This window comes from Ursus arctos, unplaced genomic scaffold, assembly GCF_023065955.2.
Source record: "Ursus arctos isolate Adak ecotype North America unplaced genomic scaffold, UrsArc2.0 scaffold_14, whole genome shotgun sequence".
In the NCBI taxonomy this organism is placed as follows: Eukaryota; Metazoa; Chordata; class Mammalia; order Carnivora; family Ursidae; genus Ursus; species Ursus arctos.
In genome coordinates this window covers 56,898,505-56,926,284 of record NW_026622808.1, presented here as the reverse complement: position 1 = coordinate 56,926,284, position 27,780 = coordinate 56,898,505, and the positions used below count along the sequence as shown (strand labels likewise).

General features: G+C 38.2%; 1 protein-coding gene across 5 annotated transcripts in view; it reads right to left on the bottom strand.

Moving 5' to 3' along the window:
• LOC113256632 (contactin-4) overlaps positions 1–21,470 on the bottom strand; it is an 877,814-nt gene extending 856,344 nt beyond the window's left edge. For 4 of the 5 annotated variants that reach the window (XM_057311888.1, XM_044385021.3, XM_057311887.1 and 1 more), the window contains exon 1: positions 21,237–21,452. The gene's annotated coding sequence lies outside the window, so the exon portion shown is untranslated. Of the gene's footprint in view, positions 1–21,236 lie in introns of all 5 variants that reach the window. The other variant, XM_057311891.1, reaches the window with a different exon arrangement.
• Positions 21,471–27,780: the final 6,310 nt, after the last annotated feature.

The following is a 27,780-nucleotide window of genomic DNA, read 5'->3' as shown; positions in this document are numbered from 1 at the left end:
ACTACTTTTGGACTGACGAATTCCAATTCCTCTTTCCAGAATTTATTCTACAGATATATTCACATATGTCTACAAAACTAATGTTTTTACTAACAAAGGCCTGTAAAGAACATAAATAATGATGAGCAGAGGTCTAGTATTATGACCTTGGTACAAGGGAATACACATTCCAAGTAGTCATTGGCAAGCAAGAGATAGCTGTGTGTAGATAATGGGGACTGATATCTAAGATTCATCTTTAAGTGAAGAAAGGTATTCCATGTCATCGTTTTTATAGATATTCAGATTTTTCTTTCAATTAAAGAAATAACATACACAGCTCATCTATAGTAAACATCCCTGGAAAGATAAATAGATAAAAGTAACAATGACTCTAGAGAAAGAGCTATCAGAAGATGATAGAAAGGAAGTTTTGTTTTGACCAAATACCCTTGCATGCTATTAAAATGCCCACTCATAGACACATAACCTCTATGTAAAAATAATTTAAAAATACAAAGGGTTATAAAGGCAAACTGAAATGGAAAGTTCAGACATTATCCAGGGAAATTAAACAACATTAACAGCCAGTCCAAATAAATCAAGGTCCCAGACCCTGCTTTTTCATCATCAGAATTTTTTTTTAAATAATATGGATAATTACCTTAACTCTTCATTTCAACAGTATAGACAATACAGTTGAATTCTTCAAACTATGAAATGGAATCTCTTCCAAGTTACACATTTGACATTTGCTTAAATTCTTCAGTGAGAGGCTTTTTATATAGCACAAGTTCTAGAGTAACTATTTTACAATTCTACAGGACTGGAGGACAGAGTTAAAATGATATCTTCACCATACCCAATGCCGTAATGACTTCCTGGCATTTGGTAATGACTTGAGAATAAAAAGAAGAAAGACAGGAAGAGAGAAGAGAAGAAGGAAAAGGAAGGGAAGGGGAGGAGAGAAGAAGAGAAAAGAGGAGAGGAGAGGAAAAAAGACAAGACAAAACAACACAAGAGATAGTCATACTATTAGAATACCAAAGTTGGTAAGCCTAGAGTTTCAAGAAACTTGAGATATTGTGATAGCCTCTCTGAGTACCAAGAGCCTTCCAAACCAACAATATGACTCTATAATTTAAGATCTAGACAAGTATCCATGAGCTAGCCTTAGATAGTAACCTACATTCATGACAGTCATACTCATACTAAAAAAACTACTATCACCTAGATGCCTCATGTATGATTTAAATAGTATGAAAGCTAAACATATTTAAAAACTAGTCAAGTATGAAATCAAGCTTTCTCTATAATACTTTCAAACTTGAATCCACCTAACCTAACTTCACTTTCCCAGTGTTACATTTCCCTACATCATTCTATTCATAGCCTTCACTCCCAACATCCTCCTTCACTCAGCTTAGTCTAAGGCTTTCCTGACCAATGACAACTTCATCATTTACACATAACAACTTAAGTTATGAATCAACCTCTTCCTTGCCTACTCTCTCTTTACATGCTATTTTCTTTATCTGGAACTTTCTTCTCTGGTTGTTTGTAGCACTAGCGTGTTCTCAAGTTTCAGTCTCAAAATTCACATTCACCAAAAATCCTTTAATTCACTACACCATCTAAGATAGATACTTATGACATTATTCTCCATCTTAGCACCCTCATCTCCTACAGAACACTTTTTTCAGTTAATAATTATTTTTACTTTAAGTATTTATTAATTAACCTTTTTTTTTCTTTTCTTTTTCTTTTTTTTTTTTTTTTTTACAGTCTCCCCTACCAGACTCTAAGCTCCATGAAGGCAGGATCTATTTTTGGCATTTTTTAAAAAGATTTTATTCATTTATTTAACAGAGAGAGAGACAGCCAGCGAGAGAGGGAACACAAGCAGGGGGAATGCGAGAGGAAGAAGCAGGCTCCCAGAGGAGCATGGAGCCCGATGTGGGGCTTGATCCCAGCACTCTGGGATCATGCCCTGAGTCGAAGGCAGACTCTTAATGACTGAGCCACCCAGGTGCCCCTATTTTTGGCATTTTTCTTTTCTATACCCATGGGACCTAATGTGGCCCTAGCACTTAGAAGTACCCATGATAGGTTCCATGGATGAATGAAATTAATTCTAAAAGGACAGTCCACTCATATTTTTCTAAATCATCCCACTTTCACAAGAAGACCAAAGCCATCTGAAAACCTTTAATACCACAAATTTGTAGGGAGAAATAAATTCCATTCTGAACTTTCTATGCTCCCATTGACTCTATATGGCATTTATGAAATCACCCAATTTATGGGAAAATATCACCAGTGTTGGAGATAGCAGAATCCAATGCCATCTACTGCTCCTCATTCTGCAAAAATATGATGACAACTCTATGGACAAGGACATCCAAGTAAAATCCTTTGAAAAACTATGGGAGAACCTTCTTGAAACAGAGAGAATCTTCAGGTAGTAGTTAGGGTTTTCCAGAGAAACAGATTAATAGTGTGTGTGTGTGTGTGTGTGTGTGTGTGTGTGTGTGTGTGAGAGAGAGAGAGAGAGAGAGAGAGTGTGCATGTGTGTGTGCGTGCATGTGAGAGAGAGAGAGACAGACAGAGAGATATTTATTTTAAGAATTTGGCTCATATAATGGTGGAAGCTGTTAAGTACAAAATCTGTAGACTAGGCAGGAGACCTACAGGCAGGAGACACAGGGAAGAGCTGTTATTGCAGCCTGAGTTCAAAAGCAGTCTGCTGGAAGAATTCCCTCTTCCTTGGGGTGGGTCAGTGTTATTCTTAAGGCCTTCATCTGCATGCATGAGGCCCACCCATATTATGATCTGCTTTATGCAGAGTCTCCTGATTTAAATGTTAATCTTATCTTAAAAAAAAAAAAAAAGGAAACCTTCAAAGTATCATCCAGACGTGTTTGACCAAATATATGGACAGTGGTCTAGCCAAGTTGACACATAAGATTAGCCACTATACTTTATTAAGAAGATCCCACATTATCACTAATATTTACTCAATTTATCTTCTCTGGCAAAATGAAAGACATACAACTGAAAACTTTTTATAAATGTCATCACAAGATATAAAGGCATGTACTTTGAAAATGAAACATCATTTTCTGAGTGACTAATAAGCATGCATTTGAACCCATACATAAATCCACCGAGTTTTATTGCCAATAGTCAAAATCATTCTTTTCCCTTTGTTTAAATTTATAGCCAGAATAACAAAAATCTATCAAACTCAGTATTTTCTAGAAGCTTAGCAATACTTGGAAGCCTATCTTTATGAAAAATATATTTATACAGTGAATTTTGAGTATTCATATACATTCAGAATAATTAATATAACATATAATTTATATACGCAAATAACCAATTTACTATAACTACAAAAATTCTGTTTACACGCATATGCCAGTGTTTGTTTGAAAATCTTCCTATTTAGAAAGGGTTCTCAACATTTGAAATACCTTCCCAAACCCCTATAATTTATGAAGATTTACCATCCCTGCAATAAAATATAATTCTGAAAGCAATACATATGTGCTGATGTCTTTTAACCATATACTTATCATCAAACATAAAAATCTCTTCCTTAGCCAGGATTCCAAACTGGTTAGAAGCTTTAGGTTACAGACAGGCATACTGGGGATCTCACATCAGTACTGACATTTACTAGTTGCATGACCTGAATCAAGTTAATTAATCTCTCTGACTCTTAGTTTTCTCATCTAGGACCTAGGTGTCATCACAGTACCTAGTTCATAAAACGATCATGAGTTTAAATGAGATAAAATATAATAAAAGAGTTTAGCAACTTACCTGGTACATTGTTAAGTATTCAATTAATGTTACTCATTATGATTAAAATTTACTTAGACAACATATATATATATATATATATATATAAACCGATGGAGTGTCTCCAGTGATGGGGGGTATTTCTTTTTAAAAGCTGGTTTCTATTATAATCAGAAAAAAAAATATTTGAAAACCTACACCAAAAAATATGGCATGAAACATATATAAATTGAGTAAAACCACCCGATAGATGTGAAACAATAAAAAAACTGGGTGATATGAAACACACACATTAGAACAAAATTTCCTAAACCACATTCCAAAGAAAATTTCACTCTATGTAGTTTAAACCATGTTGCATTTAATAAAATCATCTCAGAAGCTTTTTAAAAATTCCATTACCCAGAACCCACCTTTATTCCAGACCAAGTAAACCAAATGATTTTAATGAGCTGCCAGGGCTGATAGCTACAACCATTCCATGTTTAAGACAGGAATTGTTTCTTAGTTGCCATAGACTGAAAGTTTGCCGAAATTCAAAAACTGAAACCTTATCCCCCATGTGATGATAAATGGAAGTTGGGCCTCTGGTAGGTATTTGGCCATGAAGGCAGAGCTCTCATGAATGGCATTAGTGCCTTTATAAAAAAGACCTCAGAGATTACAGTGATGGTTGTTCCTGAACCAGGAAGTGGGGTCTCACTACACACTGAATATGCCAACAATTTGGTCCCAAACTTCCCAGTCTTCAAAACTGTAAGGAATAAACTTCCTTTGTTTATAAGGCACTCAGTCTATGGGACTCTGTTAAAGGAGCCCAAACACTCTACAACATTACTCAAATAAATTTCAGAAACCTGTATTTCACAAAGCACATAAAGATTCTGAGATGTACTAATATAAAAAAAACTGTTTAAAAATCCAGAATTTCCTAAGCTCATTCTCCTAAGAAAAATGTTTGAAGGGAATCTATTTATATCTTGAAGAATTAGTGTTCTGCAGAACATGCTCTAGTTCCCAAACCTGGCTGAACATCAGAATCACATGGGGAGTGTATTCAAAATATAGCTTCCTAAACCTCATCCCCCAGAGACTCTGATTCAATACCTCTAGAGTGGGGCTGCAAATCTTTATGTTCTTCCAAAGTGCCAAGGTTTTTCTCAGGATCGTATTTTGTAGCACTTACCCCAGAGAGTTTATACTCAATCTCATAAACATGGCCCCCTCTTCTACTTCCAAGTTAATGACAGGGAATGGTCTTTATTTCTAACAATAGGCCTCCTGCAATGCCTTGCTTTTAACAGAAAGTCATTAAGAGTTTAGTGATGAATGACTATATATAAAAGAGTATTAGAAGATCACTGGCCTGGGGTACAACCCAACTAACAATGCCAGACCTGAGTTAAACTCAGACACATTCATGCTATAAGGCCACTATAAGACACCCCGGATGAAGATGAAGTCTAACAGTACAAATACCAAGACTTCTAGATCCAGTTAACAAGTTTGCAGGCTAGGCCCAAAAAGCTAAGCTTTGGCCCCCTACTACGATAATAAAGGCTCCAGAAACATCTTTGCAAAAAAGACATTAAGTATCAGCTAGACCAAGATGGGAACTTTCAGCTACACATGTTACGAAATATCAGAAGGTACCAGCTTATGTGAATTATTCAGAGAAGACACAGGCTTAATGAAGAAGCAAGGTGGGGCGGTGGTCGCATGAGACATTAGAATCCCTTTTGAATAATGCCACTTACCCAAACCTGAAAAGAGGAAGGCAGAGAGATTTACATGTGAAATTTCAGCCATCTTTCCCTATTCTGCAGAACCCTGGAATCAGAGTACTTACTATAAACTGAGGAAATGCCATAGGCTATTCAAGGGGATGACTTTTCCAATTCCTGGAAAGGCCTCAACTAAAAAGTGATGCACCTTGAAAAGCTAACGTATGTGTCTGTGCTGCACAAGGTCCCAACAGAAAGATAAAGGGATAACATTATAAGGCAGATGGCAAATAAGAAGCATCTCCAAACATATACTGGGAGAACTTCTTTACATTTCTTCAGTAGCAAGCAAGAATAACCAACGCTGAAAACCTAAGGAAAAAAGGACTCTATCAAAAGGATCTGGGCAGATGATGAGACAGAAGAGAGAAACAGGGAACCAAGCATCTCCAAAACTCCCCAGTAGCAGATATCACTGGTGAGTTTAGCCAGGAAAATAATAAACTAAAAATAAGTAAATAAATAAACCTTCCTATTTCTTCATCCGGCATTACTGAGCTCAAGATTCCACATGAGGAGAGAGAGTCTGATAATCCAAACATCCAGAGGTGCAGGTCACATGCCTGCACATTTGGTATACTGAGGCAGAGGAAGGGCCTGGCTAAGAAAGTCACCAGAAAAACTTCCTCCTCCACTTCCTAGTGGGGGGTGGGCTTGGGATTTATCGACCAATAAGACCATGAATACTGAAAGCAATTTTGCTGTTGAGAAGGTGAACTTGTTCCTGTGAATTAAGAGAAAAAAATGTCCACTACACTATCAATGGTTATTACTTCAATGTTGTCAAACAGCATTAATTTCTCTTCAACAACGTCTTACGACAGCAAATGCTATTAGCAAAGGAATACATCTCAGTCACTGAAGAAAGATATGAAATGAAGCCAGAAAATATGGTGGATAAGCAAATGGGCCCTGAACACCTTGCCATGTAAACCTCTGACATTTCAAATAAAAAAGGATTTAAATTAGGGGCGCCTGGGTGGCAAAGCGGTTAACCGTCTGCCTTCGGCTCAGGGCGTGATCCCGGCGTTGTGGGATCGAGTCCCACATCAGGCTCTTCCGCTATGAGCCTGCTTCTTCCTCTCCCACTCCCCCTGCTTGTGTTCCCTCTCTCGCTGGCTGTCTCTCTCTGTCGAATAAAAAAAAAAAAAAAAAAGGATTTAAATTAAAAAAAAAAAAGAATGTCTTATACTTAATTGAAATTGTCCATTTGGTAACCTACAGCCATGAGACAATTATTTTCATACTGCAATATAAAATCACTTAATTACCTGTGAGATGCATTTTTTTTCATCATATGCATAAGAACTTTTGTTGTTTGCTCGTTTTCTGAGTTTTTTAATTTAAGCCCCAAATCACTTATTAATCCCTATGCATACTGAATTTAAATATGAAATACATTAAACAAGTATAAATATTTCATATAAATAAAATGAAAATGCAGTTTTGTACCCAGTTTACTGTTATCCTACATAATTAACATGAACCAGAATAGGAAATAAGAACTAATCATATCCTTGCATAATCACGCAGGGATACATCTAAAAGCCTAGACAAGTTACAGATACCACTTTACATCCCACGCCAACCAAACACATCATTCAGATCTCACATTGAATTCAGATGGATCTTTCAAATTTAACAATCTGATGTCATCCCGGCCCTTTAAAATCTTATAATGTCTCTCTATGGTCTAAAGGATATGGCCCAATTTTCTCTTATCCCCCAAGTTGTCTCACATGCTACAGACGCTACTTCACGCGATTCTATGATACACAAATTACTATCACAACTAATGCACTTGTCCTCTGCCCAATTCTTGGGGCATCATTCTCATTCTAGCCTATGAAATTGTATAATGCAAGGACTCTGTTGCCATACTCCCACATCCCTAAGGTCCATTGTTACCCAGCTCTTTGTCATTCTCTAAAGACACTATTTTCCCTCATGATCCATAACACTGTGCACACTATATCTCTTTCTTAAGTGTTCTTTCCAAACCCAACATGCAAATACTATCCACCTTTCCACTTTATCTCAATTATCAATTCTTCCCCGTAATCTCTATGTAACCGGCACCGTAATATCCCATATCATGCTGTAATTTGAATTTTCATACTAAACAAAAAGCTTCTTGAAAGCATATTTAACATGTCTTTACACACACACACACACACACACACACACGAAGTTTATCCTTAAAACTGGATATGCAGAAATTCACTAAAGGCTCATCAATTACACTGATGGTAAAATGGTAGATATTGTACTCGAGGTTCCTAATCTCAGCATAAGCAAGAATGGCTTGAGATATTCCACCACTAAGGGCTTCAAAAAAACATGATGAGAACATATTCCTAAGAAATGAAAAAGCTTCCATACAATGATTTCATTGTCTATCTCATTCATGTTGACCATATGCTACCAGAATTTCTGAATGTGTGTGTGTGTGTGTGTGTGTGTGTGTGTGTGTGCGCGAGATATCTACCCTACTACGTTCTGACCATCCTTTGGACAAACTTCACTGTACCTATCTTTATTCCTGTAGTATTGGGTCCTTAATATATAATTAAGTATGTTGAGTATATACTTCACACTTAGGCCCAGTAGCAGGTAACCAGTTAGTTTAGTTAGTTAAGAATATGATGTAAATCAATGCCTATCAATCTTTAATATGAATACACCTGCTAAAATGAAGATCCTGATACAGTAAGTCAGAATGGCAACCAAAGTTTTGCATTTCTCACAAGTTCCCAGGAAATGCCTATCTATGGAGTATAATGGTTATCAAGGTCTTGGGCAAACTTCCTCTATGAATGATATTCCATTCTGAACTACAGACACTATACTTAGACTGTATACATAGGCCCTGCTAGAATGGATGTTCTTAGTCAATGAGATATCAAGGATCAGTACAAAACTCAATCGATGGACAATTCATTATATCATTTTTAGATATAAAGAAACAGCCCCTACTCCCTTAACTTACTCAGAGAGGTGATTCTAGTAATTGGGGATGGTGTAATCCATCAATGTAAACATGTTTCTATAGTTCTTTCTAACATCTGAAAGCCTAAGAAGGCAGAAATGGCAGGATTTCCACCATCTTTTCCATTCCAAGTGTATCCTTTAGGACTTTCACAAATAGTTGGTCTGGTGCTCTGAAGAATCACTTAAAAATTATAGTACATAGTGCATTTTGGGAATAACCTAATGACAGAAAATACTAGGGCATTAACGATTAGAAGCCTGCAGTCAGGCTAATTTCCATAGCAAAGCCACAACTTAGATTCTACAGGATATAAGTAATGGATGGAAATCTGTCAAGGAATTAAGATTCTGACGTGAATTAGTTTAGTAGATAGCAGGGAGAAAATGAAAATCACAATGGAAACCAGTAAATAAGTTCTTATTTGTATGTGTTTAAAAAAAAATAGAAATAAACATAAAAGTAAGAAATCTAAGTAATAATAGGTTAATGATTAATTATAAATAAAACAATATAAAAGTATTATTTGAATTCCATAAATCACACACTAAACAATATACAAGAAGGAAGTAGAGAAACCTTCAAAACAAACCTACTAAGAATATTTCATTCCTTAAAGGTTATACAAATAGGAAGTAAAATAACAGTAACTTATTTCTCTGCAAATAAGTAAAACTCCTTCATTGCAGGCATATTAATAATACACCAGTCATTATGTTACATTTGCTAAGTTTTGAAATACAAAGCACCCATAAAGAAGCTGCTATTCTCCAGAAGAAACAGAAATTCATTTCTCAGTAATGTCACTATTGTAAATTAAAAAAAAATGTGTAAATCTTTTGAAAAATTTCAATCATATTTGACTGAAAGCAACTTGAAACAATTTTATATTTCTACTCTATCACATGTCAGCATTTCCTTTTGCAACATGGCAAGATAGACTATAGCTGAAGTAAAAAGAATACAGATGAGAGAGAGCCTACTGGGTAATTCATTCTTTTTAATAAACAAGACTCTTAACCATAGCCAAAACCATTTCTCCAAAATGAAATTTCAAATAGTGCTAATCACATTTCAGTTCTGATACACTGGCTCTCTATAATAGTCAACCATAAAACAACACAGTATGGAAATGTTGCCTTCCTCTGTCTCTACACAGCCAAAAGAGATCACAATATCCATCCATGGATAAAGACACAGGAAAAAAAAATAAATCACTTTACTGAGTATTTTAAAAGAATGACATTTCAAGTTCATAAATTATAACTTTTATCTGTTTCATCAACATAGGTATCATATTGAATAAATGTATAAAAAAATAGGATCATAATAATGAACTTGGCATTTTAAGGGATGGTCTAATTATGTGCCTGGCACTAGGCTATGTGTATATATGATTAATTCATTTTAGTCTTCACAACCCTGCAACAATATCCCTATTATACAGGTGGGAAAATAAAGCTGGGAGAGGTTATATAACTAACACTAATATTTCAATCATCAAGTCATTCCAAATTATCAAGTATGCCTGTAGCCTCTCTTTTACATCGTATAAAATAGTGTATTCCCTCTGCAGAGACGGAATCCTAACCTAAAACACAGAATTCATCATTTTGGGATGCACATTATATTATGTTCCTTTTCTTAAGAGTTAACCTTAATAGGGCACCTGGCTGGCTCAATCGGTGGAGTGTGCAACTCTTGATTTGGGGATTGTGAGTCCAAGCCCTGTGGTGGATATAGGGATCACTTAAAAACAAAATCTTAAAAAACAACAAAACAAGAGTTAACCTTAATATACTGATTTAAGGAGCTACATTATAAGAAAATTACTAAAATTTATAAAAGTTTATTAATTCAGAAGAACAGAAGACTGCTGCTCTACATAACAGTAACATTTTAAAAACAGTGTTGATTACCGTTATAGCTCAGAATATAAACTACAATATACTGGTAAACTGTTATTAATAAAAGTGAGTAGAGTTACTGGAACTATGAATTCATGATAACTCCATGTTAAATAGTGCATATACACATGTTACCACCACTTTAATAATATCTAGAATTATTGCAGTGTCTCGAATTCTGACCATTAGGTTCCTAAAAGAAAATGAAAGGGATAAAGAAAGGGGGGGTAAACAGAAGGGGGAATGAAGCATGAGACTATGGACTCTGAGAAACCAACTGAGGGCTTCAGAGGGGAGGGGGGTGGAGGAATGGGATAGGCTGGTGATGGGGAGTAAGGAAGGCACGTATTGCATGGTGCACTGGGTGTTATACGCAACTAATGAATCATCGAACTTTACATCAAAAACCAGGGATGTACTGTATGGTGACTAACATAATATAATAAAAAAATATTATTATAATAAAAAAATGAAGGGGAAACACTAGGAATTTTAAGCAAGAATCTACTAACTGGTGAATGAAACCTAGAAATGTGCTAAAGAAAATGAAAGGGAACGACTTCGTACAGTAAAGACAATGTGCTCAGAGTACAGACTTTTGAACGAAGTTTATTGTTCTGCAGGTAAGATAGCCAACGTTCCTATAACACAGGAATCTTCACTGTATGTGATTCTGCTGCAAAGCATATCACCAAAACGTGTGACAATGTTATCAAAGCAGGTAATTTTCTATTTCTACTGGACTGCAGTTAACACTTTACCTCTCTCAGTTCCTCAGTCAGGATGTAGGAAAAGGTGAAACTGAGAACAGAGAAAATGTGAAACACCCATACTATTCTCTCACCAAAAGAAAAGTCTGTTGGGGTCCAGAGGGGTTGGGGGGTGTGGGTAAGGAGAAAAAATGAAAAGGCCCTTCAGAGCCTCTTTCAGAATCTACTCAAACTATTAAATCTACTTTGAATGGCTTGTATACTTCATTATTCTAGTTCAAAGGAAGAAACAGCAAATAGAAATGGCTAGTTCACTAAAGCGTGAATCAAATATGACCATCAACAGGCATCAGAAAGCAGACAGAGGTATCAACATCTCCGCTGCACTTGATGGGATCCTGTTACACAGTCGAGTATAACATTAAGGGTTTCAACAAATATATAAAGCATCCATGTGCTGTATAAATTGCAAAGATTACAGTATAAGGCTAATTTGCTTAGTGCTTAGAATGTGCCATGAACACTGTACTACTCTTAAACAGTTATCAGTTAATGTTCACAGCATCTCTGTAAGATAGGCACATTCAACTTCACAGAATTTTTTTTTTAAGATTTTATTTTATTTATTTGACAGAGACAGCCAGCAAGAGACGGAACACAGCAGGGGGAGTGGGAGAGGAAGAAGCAGGCTCCCAGCGGAGGAGCCTGATGTGGGGCTCGATCCCAGAACGCTGGGATCACGCCCTGAGCCAAAGGCAGACGCTTAACGACTGCGCCACCCAGGTGCCCCTCAACTTCACAGATTTTAAAAACTGCCTTAGGAAGGGCTAAGAACATGTTCAAGATCACACAGCTGGGAAGTGACAGAACAAATCTAGTTCTGTCTGAATCAAAGGCCCATGTTCTAAACTACTATTATATGTTCATCATGGTGATCCTGTGTCATCAAGAAGTAAGTCATATTACCTGTTTAAAAGGTAAAGTAATATTTTTACACAGATTCCCATTAAAAAAAACTACTGTTAAAGAAAAACTTCTATTTATAATTACTTAGTTCCAAGAATTCTAGATAACCATGTTTGTATTATAATTTTTACTAGGAATTCGAGGTGTGACCTGGGCTCCTGGGTGGCTTACTGAGTTAAGTGGCCGACTCTTGATTTCGGCTCAGGTCATGATCTTGGGTTCATGAGATCTTGGAGCCCCACTTTGGGCTCTGTGCACAGCAGGGAGTCAGCCTGAGATTCTCTCTCCCTCTCCCTCTGCCCCTATCCCTCCACTCTCTCTCTCACTCTGTCTCTCTCTCTCAAATAAATAAATAAATCTTTAAACAAAAATTAAAAAAAAAAGAAATGTGACCTAGGTAAACATTTTCTTTTTAAGGATGTCATTACCTAATTAAATGCAGTAAAAGTAGTCCTTGGACTTGTAATTAATTCGCTAATCTGTGAGAAGTCTAGAATCAATAGCTAGCTAACAGCTAATCAAATGAGTCACTAAAGGCAAAAAATATTCATATTTATATTTCATAATTGAAAAGCAATCATAATACAGATGATAATACAAATTTGTACAACTGAAAATGATGGCAATGTTCCTAGAATCAAGCCTCATAAAACATATTTGAGGATTTGAGTCATGTCATTATTTTTTTCACTTTCCTTCTCCTCCAAACTGGACCTAGCTCAGTATAAGCACACTTGTAACACCTGTCCTCACTGGAAATTTCCATAACAAACCTAAAAGGCATAGGCAACATGAATTATCAAGGCTTCTATTATGACAATTGTGCAAGGCACAAATTTTTACATACAAAAGTTCAACTCAAAAGTGGAGAGTATATTTTACTATGGTATAAACAAAAGAGACTTCTGTATGCATTTTTTTAAAACCTCAAGATCATTATGGAATCATAGTGCTTCTGCTATCCTAACCCTCATTTTCTCATGAACCAAACTCCCTTCCCAGAAATGCACCACTTTTATTGAATTAATAGTGATAAATGCATATTTTAAGTGTTATGAGCTGAAATTGACCCTGTCCAAATATGGAAAATATTTTCTCTTTCCAAACCATGAAAACTGCTGACTCTGGCTTTATATAACCCAGAAAAAATAAAACCTTGTCTAAAAAGAAACTAATCTCACAGCCAATTCCTGCTTTTTTAAGTTTTAAATACCGAAAAAGTCTTTCTCAAATATTTCCTAATTACTCTCACTGACTTGTTTGTTCCACAAACTCTTGGTAACATCATTAATGCTCCATGAACATGTATTTTCTAAGCTTAATTGTATCTTTGGTGTCTACCATATTTTAGGCAAGAGATAGCCATATATGAATATCATTAATCAATTAAAATCTGTTTATGGGAAGCTTACTAGGATTTAGGCACTGAACTAGTACTTGCAAGCTGTATTACACATAATCTTCATAAAACTCCTGTGCCTTTAGGTACTATCCAAATTCTAAAATTTGTCCATCAACGAACTAAGTGATTTAGCTTATTATGTCTTTTAATTATCTGAACAGCCCTACAAAATGCATATCATCCCATTATACAGCTAATGAAACTGAAACCTAGAAAAGGTAGGTAACTGCTATGACACAATTACATAGATAGTGCAAATGGATTTAGGACTAATGAGAAATCTGTCTGACTCCAAAGCCTTATCCACTGTCTCAAGGAACTCTCAGGGTACTGAATGACACACAAAATAACATTACAATGTACTAGGTAGGGCAATGAATGTCCCAATTTGCACAGGACTTTACTGGTTTTAACAATGAATGTCCAACAACCTAGGAACCCCTCAGTCTTGGGAAAACTAGGAGGGTTGATCACCTTCATGATAGGTGTCATATCGGCAGCATGGGAAAAAAAAATACAATAGGAGTCCATACAGAAGAGGCTAAAATTATGCCTTAACAATATTGAAAGAGGATTAACAGAGTGGCAATTGAGTTGAGCATTATGCAAACTGTATAAACATGGTGAAGAAAGATGACAAGAGTAGACCACACACAAAGGCAATGAAAACAAAGGCATGCAAAAAATCACTTGGCAGGTTCCAGGGTGGGCACCCAGACTGCAGACCTGAAAGGGGAAAACAACAGGGAAGTGTAAATGGAAAGGAAAACATCATCTACGAGGGACCAAAGTAAATCTTATAATAGAAAATTAAGCATGAGGGTGTCGTTTTAACTTCCACTTCCCTCCACAGCTCTACAGAGATAGGCTCTGAAGAAATGAGAGCTTTCACTTTATGATTTAGTGATGCTATATGTGCCTTGGTAGGGGGATGCCAAGTGATTCCTGACTGGGAGTCTGACTTACAACAAGCAGCAGACTCACTGGGAGTCTGCTCACTTCCCTACAGTCATTCTCACTGTGCCCCATGTCCTTTCTAGAAACAATTACTGTGGATAGGGAGAGCCAATACTCTTTCTTAAGTAGCAGAGTATGTTTCAATCCTTAATTAGGAAATAGAGTTTCACCCAGACCATACGACTAAGAATGGGATAGAACCAGATGATGGAATACTCTTGAGCATTAAAAAGAAATGAGAAAGAGGGAGATATGAGTAGGCAGAATACAGAGAATTGTTAGAGCAATGAAAATACTCTGTATGATATTATAATGAAGGATATATGTCATCATACAGGTATTTGTCCAAACCCATAGAAGTATAACACCAACAGTGAATTTTAAGGTAAACTATGAACTTAGGGGAATTATGATATGTCAATGTAGGTTCATCCTGGGTAAAATAAGTACCACTCTGGTGAGTGATGCTGATAATGTCTGGGAACAGGAGTATATGGAGAATCTCTGTACCACCCTCCAAATTTTGTTGTAAATCTGAAACTGCTCTTAAAAAATAAGATCAAAAACTAATGATGTACTATATGTATAAATTTAAAAAAATAAGGTCTTAAGGGGTGCCTGGGTGCCTCACTTGGTTAAGCATCCAACTCTCGGTTTAGGTTCAGGTCATGATCTCAGGGTTGTGAGATCAAGCCCCACTTCAGAATCTGCACTCAGGGCAGAGTCTGCTGGAGATTCTCTCTCTTTTCCTCTCCCTCCCCCTCTGCTCCCCACCCCCAATAAAAGAAATAAATAAATAAAGTCCTAAAACAAGCAGTAGAATGGGATAGTAACAAAGGCCAACATTAAAAGGAAGAAAGGGAATAGGCATTTACCAGGCAAATAACCTACACACACACACACACACACACACACACACACACACCACACACATACTCCTTTCTCTATACCTAGAGAGAGGAAAATAAGAGAACTGGCTGGCAATCTCGCATTCCTTTATTAGAAATCTGCAACTGACCATTTATTGAAAAATCTGCTATACCTGTTTTCTGGGCACTCAGTGTGACTCCATTTCTTAGCTTCCCTTACAAAGAGGAAATGGCCAAGTAAGAGAGTTCTGCCCAATGGAAAGTGGGCAGAAGCCATGATAACCACTCCCAGTATGGGCCTATCAAAAACTCCTGTGAAACTTGTCAGGACATTTCTCTCCTCACACCCCATATACCTTGTCTGAACAAGGAGGACCCTAGGGACTTAGGAGAAAATGAAGCTAGGAGAGGGTAAGGAACCTGATTTCTCAAATGACCCCATGGGAATCCATTCAATCAGGAACTATGGTGTGGTATTGAACTACCCCACATGAGCAAGAAGTAGGAAGCATTTTAAGTCACTGAAAATTTAGAGTTTACCTGTCACAGCAGCTAGAGTTAGCTTTTCATTAGGTCTTGTGGGACTCTGCTCACTGGGAGTCTGAAAATATGATAGTAAGCAAGTTTAAACCTCTCTGTCCTTCTATCCCATTAAGTCATAAAAAGGGACTTACACACACACACACACACACACACACACACACATAAATGGCATGGGTGTGAGGAAATTTGGAAGCAAGGTAAATTTAGGAAAAAAATAAAGGCTATTTCTTAAAACAAAAGGTTCAGGGAAAGGAGAAAATGAACGGGGTCTCTGAGAAAGAGGTGACTAATAAGCATACAAGTATATCTGCCCACCTACATGGTAAGAACATATGTGTTATTAATTAATTGGGAAGATGAAACAATTACATACTGAACAAGAAGAAAAAAATGACTTAAAATACTGGGAAATGAATTGTGTCGGCAAAAAAGTACACTCTCACTATTAACCACCTAACATTTCTACTGCAGCTGTTTGGAGCCAAAACTGTAAGAGGTATTTTTACAAAGGACAAATACACAGGAAAGGTGAGATGAGGCAGATTCTCTAATATAAGTGGGACAAGATAACAGGATCAGACCAAAAGGGATCATTTTCTTTTCCAGGATGCTAGGATTATTGGCAGAAGTCCCTTTAGTCATGCAGTAAATACTCAAAAAAGTTTTGTAAAGCTGAAAGAACAAGAGAAGAGTTTTCTTTCTTGGGAGCTGGGGATGTTGATGAAAAACAATGCTTTGGATCAAAAGGAAGATTAGAGAAGAATATTTTAGCTGTGAATTTGCCAGAAAGAATATTTGCTTAGGCTAAGAAGTGAACAGGAATGTATCATTATATACTGCAGCATAAAAATGGCAGCCAAGGATTCCCACAATGAAAGACTAAGAGAAAGGCTATAATTCAGGGCATAGACCCTATAATTTGTTTATCAGAAGTGAAAAAGCATTGTAGTGGAGATTCTTACTTTAAATACCTGATCCAAGTAAGTATTCAAGATAAACCTGTACCATATCTAATTATACTCCATTATATTTTAGATTAGATATAATCTGTTTTTCTTCTTTGGTATTTTTTAATTCTCCTCCAACTTTTTTACACAGACAAAAGGAAAAAGTGGTCCAATGGCTACAATAAGAAAAGCATTAAGGCAAGAATAAACAAGTAGTATAATGAAGCTGTTAAGAAAATCAACTCTAGAGACAGAGAACTGGTTCAAATCCCAGCTCTGCCACTTACTGGCTATGTTGAGCAAATGATTTAATTTCTCTAAGCCAAGTTTTCCTTATTTATGCAACATAGACAATACCTATTGAGGAGGGCAAAGTGCTTAGAAAAGTATTTCCTTATAACTGTCCTGATTTTTTTCTGCCAGGAAAACCAGGGGTTGGGGGAAGGAAAGGTAAGTAACATTTATTGAAAATGGAGGCAATATCACAAAGAGTAAGAGAGTGTCAGAAATGCTGGTTGTTCCCCCAACTATTTCTTCTCTTTCCTGGAAACACAGCTATGCTACATTCCCCACCCTCTCTTATAGAAGACCCATCTACATACAACTGAGTTCTGGTCAATGGAATGAAAGCAAAAGTGTTATGTATGATTTGCAAGTCTGAGCAATTAACATTCTCCAAGTCTTTTTCCTTCCAATGCCTTGATGCATGCAGATGAGCATGGTGACCCTGCTGAAGAAGACAGAGGTCTTGGAGGAATGCTGCCAGGATCATCCAATTGGGAACTTAACATGAATGAGAATATTTCATGTTTGAAGAAGTACACTTTTTGGATTCATTTGTTACAGCTGTTAACCCGCCTAAATTAAGAGAGGAAAGCTCTATACCTGTACTCTCATGTTTAATCCCTACCGTGACGCCTTAAAACAAATGTTATCCCAATTTTACAGCTAGGGAAACTGAGACTCAAAAAAGTTATGGAACTATCTTGTCCAATATCATGAATGTAGGAAGTGATAGAGTCACATTCAGATTAATCTGCTGCAAGGTTTTTGATCTTTCCACCCTCCATACAATACTGCAACATGGAAAATGTCTTTTTTTTCCTCACTCTTCCTGGTTTCCTCACTTTTTAACCACTGGAACTTCAGTCTTTAAGTTAAAACTTCACTTTTTTTCCCTCCGTATATCTACGTTGGGAGATCCAGGATGACTCCTATATCACATTCATCTCTTCTGCCTCATTCTGTCCACATATGTGTTCATGACCAGGAAACAGTGCTCTTAACCCATCCATTACAGGAGACACAGATTTCTTTCTTTCTTTCTTTCTTCCTTTCTTTCTTTCTTTCTTTCTTTTCTTTCTTTCTTTCTTTCTTTCTTTCTTTCTTTTTTTGAGACACGGATTTCCAGCAGCTTTCCAACTGGCTATCATATCAAAGATGGTGAGTGGCAAAGCCAGAGGTAAGAAAATAAAGGTAAAAACTTCCCAAATTATCAGTGATTTCCAAAGTGGGGTATATACCCAAGGGGCAATGCAAAGCAAATCACTGGAATCCATAAAAATATTAGAACTTCTGTTTCATATTTTTAGCTTTATTTATCCTTTAGCTTTTTGCCGTATATATTTTATAAGTAGTAATATCAACATAGTAGTATATATGTATAACATTAATAAATTTTAGTGAGTATGGCCAAATTTTCTTCTGATAGTATATAACAGAAAAAAATAAATAAAGACTAATAAGTCTAGGTAATAAATCTGGTCTTCCTCACCAGACTTAAGATACTGTGTTATGGAAAAATGAAAGCAACAAAACTTAACCACATCTGTGTATACAGACATCTCCCTGCTTTCCATATGAAACAGACTAATTCAATTAAAATCATATAAAAGCATGTTTTCACAAAAGATTAAATTCTTTAAATAAAAACCAAGATTAAAACTAATGTATATTATATCTATGTCTTCGAATATAACAAAGAAGAACCCAACAAGTTAAACTTGGCAGAAAAATTGGAACTATAAAGGGGAGTTTTCTGTTGAGAAGCTTAATTATTCAGGTTACCTTTATTTTTTGAGAAATAAATTGAAGTAACAGATGTCCTGTGTACCTTTCAGAAGAAAACTTCTAGCCAAAAGATTTAGTGCTTAGAGGGAAAATAATTAGAAGACCTAATTCTGAATAATAAAAAGAAAGAGAACTAAGTAAAATAAATGGATGATAAAAAAGCTAACATTATTTGAAAGGCTTTTTCTCTATTTACTGTTAATGTCCCACCAATATGAAATGACTATGGAAAGAGAAAAGAGATGCTGAGCTGACTCAAGGAGACAAAGTCCCCCAAGTTAAAGGAACTAAAAACTGTTTTCATAAAGGCTGCCAAAAAGAAAATCTGCCTCTGCTGAAATTTCGATATGGCTCTGACCTGCACCCTTAAACAATAGGTCTTTTCTCTTATTAGTCTTAGTCCCTAATTTAAAAAGGTTAGTTTTTTCATGCTCGCCTCCAACCTGACAGGGTCCACACTGAAAAATAATGAGGTTTATCATCATGATCCCTTCTTATCAATCCAGAGCAGCTGAAGTTGGTTTAAACAAACAAAAAAAATCAATAGCATTTTATAACGTGGCAACGATATTCCCATGGAACTTGTTTTTGATTCTTCGCAATCTAACACTCCCACAACTCATTGTGGAGATTCACATAAGTCTTAAATGAAATCAAGATGAAGACAGCAAGAATAAAGTTATGGGTGAAATGTGAATTTTCTCATAAATGCCACAAAAATCACCTCGAGGTGTCTGTCTCTATGACACAATATTCTTTTTCACCCACTTGGGTAGAGACAGAGAGAACAAACTTGCTAATGGGCCCGAATGTAAATGCTTCTGCGGGGACCTGCCTGCTGGAAATCTACCCCACTCCCTAAAGGACATAAACCTCAAAATACAAAAATAAAAGCACATTCCAAATTATTACTGTAAGTGTCCAAACAAATCAATTATGTGGAATTATTCTTTGAAATATCCAGCTCCCATCAGGGTAAGCTGCAGATGCTCCCCATGCAATTAAAAGACAGTTATTCAGACAAACATGTCCCCGCCCCTATGTTGATTTCAGTAGGAAAACTAGAAAAAGTTCCAGGAGCTTTCCTCCCAGGAGCTCCTCCTTGCAAACAAACCTCCAACACACCCCAAGATCCACCGCCCCACCTCCACGCAGACCACTCACCCAAAGTGATCAGTCACACTGATTCGCCCTACACTACTACCTCCGCAAATCTTTTCGCTACAAATCCGGAGACCCCAGCCAGCAACCAACCTCCTTAGCTTCGCGTTGCGCGAAGCAGCCTCCTTGCTGGGAATCCGCTGTGCTGCAAAATGTTCTCAAGCATCAGACTCCCTGACTGGTTCAGAAAGATTGAGCAGCCCACGTCCTTTTACCCTCACCTCCACACCTTTCATAAATAATAGAATATATACACGAATCACAAAGAGAGAAAATGCAGGCAGGTTTTGAGCCCTCCTTTCCAGGAGAGTGCGGGTTGGTGTCTGCGGGGTGCCGGGCGCACATCTAGTCGATTATTTGGGTCCGAGGAGGAGACAAGGCAGTTGTCTTTGCCATGCAAAAGAAACTGCAAATCCCCCCGAAGTTACTGGAGATTATTATGCCACCCCTACAAGTTCCCTGGGCAGAGCCTGGGTATACCAGGTATGTGTCACAAGAGCGGGGACCTGGATTCGCCGCTGTACCCCCGGCGTTTAGCACGGAGCCTGGCACACAGTGGGCACCACCAAAATCAGTGTCTGTTCCAACAGGGCTCTTTCCACCACCGCTACCGGCTCCTGCTCCCTTAGGTCCTAAATCCCTTCAAACACCAGCCCAAGTTCGCCTTTCTCTACCGTGGGCTCCACAGCTGGGCAATCGGAGCCCCCGGGTATCAACCTCAGAAGGAAACTCTCTCTAGGGTGCACGGAGAGGGGGCAATTGCCTGAACCAGTTGGAGGAGCTGATTTTAACGATTCCTAAAGCATTACGCGCTCTAGGCTGCTTGTTCTGTGGCTGCCTCGCAGCGCAACAAACTTCTTTTCTGACTAAAAATAAGGGTCGCCGTGGGGTGAAGGTGGCGTCGTCGGTGCCCTGCCTCCTCGCGGGTTCAGGGCGCTCAGTTCCAGGGGCGCCAACCCCGCAAGGCTGCCAGGCAGTAGCCCACAGACCCCGTCCAGCCCTGCAGGAGTGGGAACCCCAGGTAGCCCCTTTTCACACCGCAGCTTCCGAGGGCCATGCTCTTTCCCCAAAATCCGAGAGCCGGAGCGCCCGGGGCAGCACGCGCCCCGGCTGGAGCGGACCCTGCCCGCTCGCGCCTCACTTACCTCAGCACCTGAACGCGGCGCCCGCTACAGCCTCCTACCAAACGGCGCCGGCACAGCCCGAGGGTCCCGCTGTAGTGGCGAAAGCTTCCTACTTGCGACCAATCCTGGTGTTGAACCCGGTGCTCTGTCTGGTGCCGCGCTCTCCTCCCTCCCAGCGCTCGCGGCAGCTCAAAAAACCCGGCGCGGCAGAGTTCAGGCAGCCGGCTCCTCAGCCTCGAGGAGGCGGAGACGCGTGGAGAAGAGAGACGCGGGGAGGGTGGGAGCCGGCGCGCCGCCGGGCTGAGCATGCTCAGTGCGCGGCGGGAGGAGGCGCGTGCCTTGATGCTGCACCTGCCCGGCCCTGCCCGGCCCTGCCCCGGAGAGAAGGTCCCCAGCTCCTGCGCGCAAACTGGAGAAGGGTGTCTCACCTGAACCCGAAGCACCCGAAGACAACCCGTTCCGGTGCAGAGGCGTAGAGGATGTGCTGCTTAGCGATGGGGAATATGTAGCAGCGATGCCACCTTCCTTTGCAACCCGAGTACAGGGGCACAAGGAAGCTCGACCTGTGCGGTACCCAAACCTCTAGCCTCCGTAGACGGGGAATTCGAGGAATCTTTAAAGCGCCCTACCCAGGGAAACAAACGCTTCTGCTTTGGGGCTGAGAATTGCCTCGTACAGGGGGGGTTAGGGAGGGGGGGCAACAGTGAACTTGAGAATCCGGAAGAGGGGGCTTTTGGAAGATTTTACCCACTTGTCCTTAGGCGAAGGACACTGGCCAGACAGGCAGGGTTTCCGACCTGGACTCTCACTCATTCAGTGCGCTTTCAAGCTGGAATGTGTGTGGGAAAGGAAACGGTTGCGATGAAATATGTACAAGGATCAGTTTGTGGTGTGTGGAAGGGGAGGCTCACATTGAAAGCTTTGTTATTCAAAAGCATGTGCTTTAGAAAATGACGTTACCATGATCTTTCTACAGTATGAATCTACTGTTTTCTTGCAGAAATGGCTGTCTTCATCCCCAACTCCAAACCTCAGGATAATCGTAGAGATTGCCAACAATGTCCCAGCCCCTCACGAACCCTGTGCAAAGTGAGTCTGACAGCTAGAGGAAAGCCGGCCGGGTTGAATTCATTGGCATGCATTTCCAGCAACCCCAAGAGAAGCCCAGGCTCCTCTCAAGGGAAAAAGCCCCAAGGGCTTTGCTGAACCCCACTCTTCCTGTGCGTTGTTCAGCAGTTCAGAGCTACATAAACAGCTTCTGACCATTTCCACAATCATGTAAACCTACACTGACATCTCCATTATGTGGAAAAGATGTTAACTGGAAAACTGTTTTTAAAATACTGTAGTAAGCAAGCAACTCCTACAAATACATGCAGCTGCCTTGTTCACACAGTTTTGTGTTCTTTGTTTTTTTCATTCCTATTCAGGCAGTGGGCAAATTCAGAAGTGTGTTGTGTATTGTTGTGGTCAAAATTTTCACCACTTGAAATTCTATGGCTTTCCTTTTTGCTGAGATTAATGCTAAAGAAAGGAGTTTTTGCTATTGTTCCCCAGATTTCTTGATGGCTTAAACTTGGAGAGAGACTTTAAGTCCCCCTCCCATTGCCCACGTGGTGTATTTCTCTAATACTGGCACTTGCGCAAAAAGGGGAATGTTGGTAATGCAAGAATTTTCTATGGTAAATAACTAGTTAAGATGAATTGTTTTTACTGACTCTGAAGGCTTTTGTGGTCCTGCCAGAACCATGACTTATAATGTAATGACTTTCAGATTATTTTTCTGCACCTAGTCACTTAAAATTATACATACAACTTTCAGTAAAAATACATTTATAAAAGAACAAAATGCCTAGCCAGAAATTCTCCAGAAAATATTCCTATGTATACATGTGTAATCTTAAATGTTCAGGGAAAAAGTGATGCTTTAAACTCAAAATAAAATTTCAAAAAGAAAAGAATAAAGTAGGCTGTCACATTCCACCAAAGAAACTCCACATTGAAGCAATTTTCAAAGTTTTATTAAGGTTTAGGGCAAAGCCCCTTAACAGTGTTTTCAAATTTCAAGTTTAAATAGTTTTGTTTTCATTCTTTCCTTTTACCCTTCTTCTATTTCTATTATAAGCTAGACACTGTATTCTAGTAGGTGCTAGGAAACTGAAAATGACCTAAACTTAGTATCTGCTCCACAGTTTACCATGTAGTTGGACAGACAGGCATTATGTATCAGGAGAGACAGATTTGGGTCGTGTTGAGGGGATGTCAGTTAAACATTATGATGAGAGGCAATTTTTTTCTTTTCATCAATAGGCCCACACAGATCAAATGCTAAGCTTGATCAGCACATCCCCAACATTTCCCTGAGAAGAACAGTGGCTAGTTTAAAATATAACAAATAGTATATTTTTCAATCCCACAGGAAAGGCATGAAGCTCAACTTTCACCTCTGCCAAGAAAGAAAGCCTCTCACTGAAGCTCCCAGGATTGGAGAGTGTTCTTAGGAGAACCAGCCCCTGCCAGGAGACAAGAATGGTTTATTTTGATGACAACATCCTCACACGTGTGTCCCAGCATATCCGGTACCCTGGCTGTGTGTCAGTTTCTTGCTCAAGGAAGCTGTCATTGGGATTCTGTGGGGGGAAATGTTCCAAAGGAATCAATTAATGTTGCCAGCAACAAGTTCAATACCACTGCACTGAGTCCCCCTGCTTTATATCAGTGCATGAATGAATTACTGGTGCTCATGTAATTTGCAAATAATCATCATTATAATGCAGTGGAAAATTTCTCTTGTGCAGGTAGCCTAGGTAGCATCTAAGCAGAGAGCTGCAATACCTCTCCCCATTATGCCCCCTAAAATAATTACTTACATACATATGTGAGGTTTTACTTCCAGGTCTTTTAATATAGAACTATCTATGTGGACACAAGGTCACCTCTTATTCTCATTAAACCAATCTGAACAAAGTGTGATAATTCTTAAGGGAAATCAACGCTGAAAATGCTTTTGACTTTTTGGAGACATGGGCAGAATACATCATCAGGTTAGGCTCAGCATTCAACAGTTCTGAAAACTCCAGATATGGCATCTATCTGCTCATGTTATTCCTTTCCCTCACCTCTGGGCAATGGGGGGGGCGGGGGGCGGGGTAGGAGTAACTTTAATATAGGAGGAGGAAAAAGGAAGAGCATTACAGGAAAAGAAATATGTCTCTTCTGACCACATTTAATTTGATTCCATTTTATCCTTATATCTGGCCTCCAGTGGGATTTAAACAAACTCAAAAACACCACCCTCTTTGTTCTAAATGACTTGAATAAGGTCATCCAATGGCAAGGGTGCCTCAATGAGAAAAAAAGGACCTTAGTTTCATAATTTTTGCTTATTTAATGTATTAGGTGCCTGGATAGATCTTCAGGTATAAAGCACCACTTCTATCCTATCCGCACTTTTAAAACTACCTTCAAATTCACTCTAATGAAGTGGATAAAGCAGTATTTTTTTTTAAAGAATTGTGTCATGAAGAGCTTTGTGTTCAGTGTTGCAACAGAGTATAATAAAACAGAGCTCAGATAAGGACTTTCAGACCCGCCTTCCAAAGCTTCCTTCTATGCAATTGTTTTAGGTGACTGATTGATGCTTGAGCTTCAAACTAAGGACATCAGAATAATAATGGCCGCATAGTGTGATAATGATAATTAGCACACAAAAGCACAGTTAATTGCCATGAAGGTTGTGACATCGACTGACAGACAGAGTCAAAGTAAACTAGAAGCCTGACACCCCAGCCAAGACTCCTTTATAAACATGGCTGTGAAACTCCCACTGAATTTACGCATAATGAAGTAGAATTAGGAATCAATCAGCTATGCTCCCCTCCACCCTTTTTCCAGATTTTATTACATTCTTTATATAAAATGCAAAAATAAAAGTTTAAGAAGTCCTTACTTTGCAAAAGTCTTTAGTTGATTTCTGTTGTTTGCAGTAGTTATGTTCTATAAACTCTCTGTGAACACTGAATTAGTGACTACTGAAACCATTGCTTCTAGGAGAAATAGGTTCCTGTGAGTCTCTGGTGACATTTTCATAAACCAATCAATACCAAACCTCATTTTATGTGTGCTTCTGCTTAAAGACACCTTATTTAATATACATTGTTGATTCATTAACACTGAATTCACAGCCAGCAGCAAATTCATGCCTGAACAAAGCTTATCCAGAGTAAGTATTTTCTTTTCTCTCTAAGGCACAGCACGTGGCCTTCTTGCCCTTGGGAACCTAAGACAGCACTTCAGCATTATACTTTGGGCCACTTTTAATGACAAAATAACCAATAAAAAGCACAAAAATTCAAAAAATGTGGCAGCAGGGATGCCTGGGTGGCTCAGTCAGTTAAGTGTCTGCTTTTGGCTCAGGTCATGATCCCAGGGAACTGGGATTGAATCCTGCATCCAGCTCCTGGCTCATCAGGGAGCCTGCTTCTCCCTCTTCCTCTGTCTGCTGCTCTCCCTGCTTGTGCTCTATCTCTGACAAATAAATAAATAAAATCTTAAAAAAAAAAAAAAAAGAAAAATGTGGCAGCAAATGGACCACAAAAGAGAGACTGCTTTACAATAGGAAACAGGAAGGCAGAGTGTCATCTTCAGGTGTAAAACACCACTTGTATCTTATCCCTGCAGACACGTAGACTTCAATGGGGAAAGTAGGCAACTCAAATTTTTCACTGCTCCATGTCCACAGATGACTGCAAAAGTGCCACAAGTATTGACTCTGGGTTTATAAATAAATCTTACCAAGTAGGCACATTTGGAAATAAATTTTATATATGCAAAAATGGAATCTGTGAATAATAAAGATGACCATACCAAATATCCCCTTTAAATGTCTAGCCACGTTAGTCCATATGGTATGTGATGCAGTTTGCAGATACTCAATTTACACTTAATCGTTTTAGGAATATGTTATTCTGAGGAAAAAGTTACATGTTGTACTATCAAAGACTGTCTTCTGCCAGCTTCCTCAAGTAAGTTATATATTACAATCACATAGGATTTATCTGTTTATCGTAGACCATAGCCCCTTTGTTTTGACTTCCAAAGTGGATTTTGGTGTTTTTGTTGTTCTTCAACATTATAATTCATGCACTTGTTTACAGGAAATAATTTCAAAAACTAAGATAAAGTTAAGGATAAACAAAGATGAAGCTTAGTGAACTGAAAAGTGTATCCTGGCCTTTGCCCCAGGGAATGTAATCTTAGATGAACATAAGACTGGCAATTATCTATACAGAAGGCTAGCTGCAGAGGAAACAAATCCATGGGCTTAATTTAATCAGTCAGAGTCTACTTATCATTTTTTTTTGTTCTATTAAAAATATTTAGGAAGTAAATGGTTTGTATGCAAATCCTTTACAAATATTGGTAACAATTTAAAAACAACAACAACAATAAATATTGTTAACAATTCAGGTTTAAGTTTTTAGCCCATGTTAGGAATTTTTTTAAGATAACCCCCACCAATCCATGCTTTCTGGTATTCATGTTCTTATTTAATTCCTTTCTTTCTAACTGTTGGCTAGCCTTATTGATTCACTATTATTGATTCACAAAAATGATGGATGTCACTTTCAACATTAGGTTACACAAAGACTGGCTTCTATCTTGATCTCTCTCTTTCTCTCTCTCTCTCTCAGATTGCCAGCTTCCACACTGTGAAGAGAATCAGTCAGCCTAAAATGGTAAGACGCACATGGCAAATAACCAAGATCTGCCAGAATTCATGGGAATGAGCCATTTACCAATGGCTGTATAAGTGAGCTTGGAAGCAGATTCTCTAGTCCAACTGAAGTGTTAAAATAATTGAATCACTGGCCAACACATTGACTTGACTTCATGAGAGACCCGCAGCCAGAAACACTCCCACTAAGAGGTACCTGGATTGCAACCAAAAAAAAAAAATTTTTGAATGATTAGTGTTTATTAGTTTAAGACCCCGTGTCTTGTTGCAATTTGTTACATAGTTAGCTAATTCACCCCAGCCTCCAAGATATTCTGATTTAATAAGTTTGGGGTACGGTTTGGATACATGAGTTTTACAAACAAACCAAGTGATTCTAATGCACATGGTTCCTTGACAACTCTTTATAAACCCTGGTATTTGGAGATGAGTTACAAAGAAATTAGAGAGTTCATTCCATCATACATTTTTCATTTTGTCCTAAACAATTGATACTATTTCCACATAAGCATGATTATGCGTTTTCTAAAATATTTTCATATTATACATATTGCTTTAGTATCATTTTCTTCATTTACAGTGTGTCCTGCAGGTTTTTCCTATCACTTGTTTTCTATGCCCTAATTTTTAAATCTGCTTGTTATTTCATTTTAGAATATACTGCAAATTAATCAATACTCAATCAACTGTTGGAACATTAAATCATGTATGTTTTGCCATGATAAACAAGTCTTTGATAAGTTAAATTTTAAATTTGAAGTTAAATTTTATACACATCCTTAATTACTTCTCTTAGAACAAATTCCTGGAACTTGAACTACCAGGTGA